Consider the following 3,263-nt stretch of genomic DNA (forward strand, 5'->3'; position numbering starts at 1 on the left):
ATTGTAAATTTTGGTCAATGACATGAGACAAAGTATATGTGAACTGCTGTATGAAAAGTGAATTTACTCTGTAAATCTTCACCCAAATCCTAATAAAAATTAAAAAAAAATGTTCTTTATCTTATTTTAAATTGTTAGTTAGTCAGGGGCTAAAGTACATTAAAATGAACACTCTAAATCTGTGCATTGTATTATGGTAAGTTCCTGTTTCCAACATCCGATTTACAGACAACTCTGTACTTGCCCTTTTAGGTTATGCAAATTTGCCCACACTTTGAAACAATTGAACCAAACCTTATTCACAACAAATTCTTCACCACAATCACTTTCATTTTCCATGTGTGCAGCTTTTAAATCATTGAAAGACTTGGAGACTGTGCTAGTTATGTTTGTGTGTCAACTTGTCCAGGCCTGGTTGAGTGGTTGGGCAGCTGGTGGTACTTATTCCCCATGATTAGACTGGCAATCACCTCCATGGTGAGATCTATCACAAGCAGCTGAGTCTTTGATAATGTGGTCTGCTTCCTGTATTTAAGGAGAAGACTTGGGAATGGTCTCTAGCCTATGGCATGCTTGGACCCTGCATGTAGCCATGTCATTACTCAGCAGCCTGCTCTGCTCTGCCAACCTAGGGACTTATAATGGACTTAAGTTAATGACCCGCCATGTGGTTTGGTAACATCAGGACTGTGCCTTTTTACTTGTCAACCTTGGGGCTTCTCAGCCTCAGCAGCCAGCATCTGTCTGAGTGAAGAAACCAGGAGCAGGAGGCAGAGCTTGACCCCAAGGTTGAGGGGCTTTCACCCAGCCCCTAGAGCCTGACACTTTGAACTTGGACTTAAAGCCTCCAAATTGTAAGAATAAACTCCTGTTTGTCAAGGCCATCCCATTTGTAGTATAGTTCTGTCAGAGCGGCACTAGGTAACCAGAACAGGGCCTTTTCTTGTACTAACCCACTGCCATCTAGTTGATTCTGAATCACAGAACCCCATTGGGTTTCTAAGGTTGTAAATCTTTGTGGAAGTAAATGGCCTCATCTTCTTACCTCAGAGAAGCTGGTGGGTTTGATCGCCTGACCTTCTGGTTAGCAGCCAAATAAATGCCTTACCTCCACCACCACCAGTGCTCCTTTTCCTTGTAGTAAAGTAAGGCTAAATAAGCACCATATGCATCTGCTCTGACTTACTTACAAATCTGTCTTAAAGACACAGTTAGGAATTGATCTCTTTCATAGCTTAAGGAATGGTCGTATATGTTAATCATATCTCAAAACAAAACTGGTTTTGGCAGCGTTCGTTAAGAATGTTTGCTTTGAGACAAATAGACCACACTTCAAATTCAGACTCTGCTATATATTGCCAGATCTAAGACAAGCTAATTAACATGAGTCTCACTTTCTTCATGTGTAAAATGGGGCCAACGTCTTGTGGGTTTTTGTGAAAAATTAATAAATAGTGTGTGTAAAGCTCTTAGGATGGTATTTTGCCAAATACAGACATTCATTATATAGTAGCAATGGTATTTTGATGAACTCCTTGCAATTGCCTTTTCCTTTTAGTAAGTAATCTTCCTGCCTCTCCTAGTCCATGTGGAGAATACTCAAGAATCTTCACGTCTGTGCTTTGTTTGTTTGCTTGCTTCTTAAATTGCCGCAGCCAGTATCACAGTGTCCCTCCCACTGCCTATCTTCCAAGTAAAACTGAGTACTCGGTTATTTACCTCAACTGTGACCAATATGTGTTTATAACATAGCAACAATACCATTTCTTGCACTAAAGAGACTATATTAATATCCTTACGAGGAGCCCTGGTGGTGCAGTAATTAAACTCTTCAGCTGCTAACTGAATGGTCCCAACAACCACTCCGTAGGAGAAAGATCTGACTGTATGCTTCTATAAAGAGTATAGCCTCGGAAACACTATGTGGCAGCTCTACTCTGCCCTATGAGTAGAATGAGTAGAATCGACTCAATAGCACATAGCAACAACAATATCCTCACAAAACTATAAGATACAATGTCAGATTTTTCTCTGTAGCCCTGTACATAGCCCAGTGCTGGCCACACGCTTAATAAAAATTTAATTCATAAATTATTTGAGTTTTTTAAAATTGTAATTTATTATTTTCTCACAAATATTCACACCAAATGTAACAGCTGACAAGGAGTGAAAGATTATGCAATTCTGGTGTTAATTTTACACTTTCATTCAACAGATCCTTACTAACCACTCAGATGTGCTGAAGATAACAAAAGTGAACAAGAGTCCAGCCTCCACGGAGGCTGCATTCTTTAAGGCAAACCAGATAACAAACCCACTGTCATTGATTTGATTCCAAGTCCTGGTGACCCTACAAGACAGTAGAACTGCCGCATAGGGTTGTCAAGGTTTTAAATCTTTATGGAAGAAGACTGCCTCATCATTCTCCTACAGAACAGCTGGTAGGTTCTAACCGCCAACCTTTTGTTTAGCAGCCAAACACATTAAACAATGTGCCACCAGAACTCCTCCAGATAACAAAGAAGTATATACATTCTATCTGGCTCAATTATTTTATCTTAATTTCTCTATCTTTATTTTTCAGTTATTTCTTTTACCCTTTCATCATGTTCTTGTTGCTGTCATTATGTGCCATCGAGTAATTTCTGACTCATAGAGATCCTATGTACAACAGACAAAACACTGCATGGTCCTTTGCCACTCTCACAGTCCTTGCTATGGTTGAGCCCATTGTGACAGCCAATGTGACAATCAATCTCATTGAGGGACATCCCCTTTTTCATTGATCCTCTACTTTACCAAGCATGATATCCTTTCCCAGGGACTGGTCCCTCCTGATAACATGACCAAAGTACAAGAGAGAAATCTAGCCATTTTCGCTTCTAAGAAGCATCCTAGCCATACTTCTTCCGAGACAGGTTTGTTCTTTCTTCTGGCAGTCCATGGTATATTCAAGATTTTTCACCAATGTTGTTATTGTTGTTATATGCCATCAAGTTGGACCTAACTCATAGTGACCCCTCCTTGGGTTTCCGAGGCAGTGTTGCTATGGAAGTAGATTGCCCAACCTTCCTTCTGAGGAATGGCTGGTGGGTTTGAACTGTCAGCCTTCTGGTTAGCAGTCAAGTGCCTTAGGCACTATGCTACCAGAGCTCTTCCCCAATACCCCAATTAAAACGAATAACTTCTTCTTCAGTTTTCTTCATTCATTGTAAAGCTTTCACATGCATTTGAAGCTATTGAAAATACATCTCATCATATAT

The sequence above is a fragment of the Orycteropus afer genome, unplaced genomic scaffold (assembly GCF_000298275.1).
Source record: "Orycteropus afer afer isolate SDZICR_OR568_19922 unplaced genomic scaffold, OryAfe1.0 scaffold00256, whole genome shotgun sequence".
Taxonomy (NCBI): Eukaryota; Metazoa; Chordata; class Mammalia; order Tubulidentata; family Orycteropodidae; genus Orycteropus; species Orycteropus afer.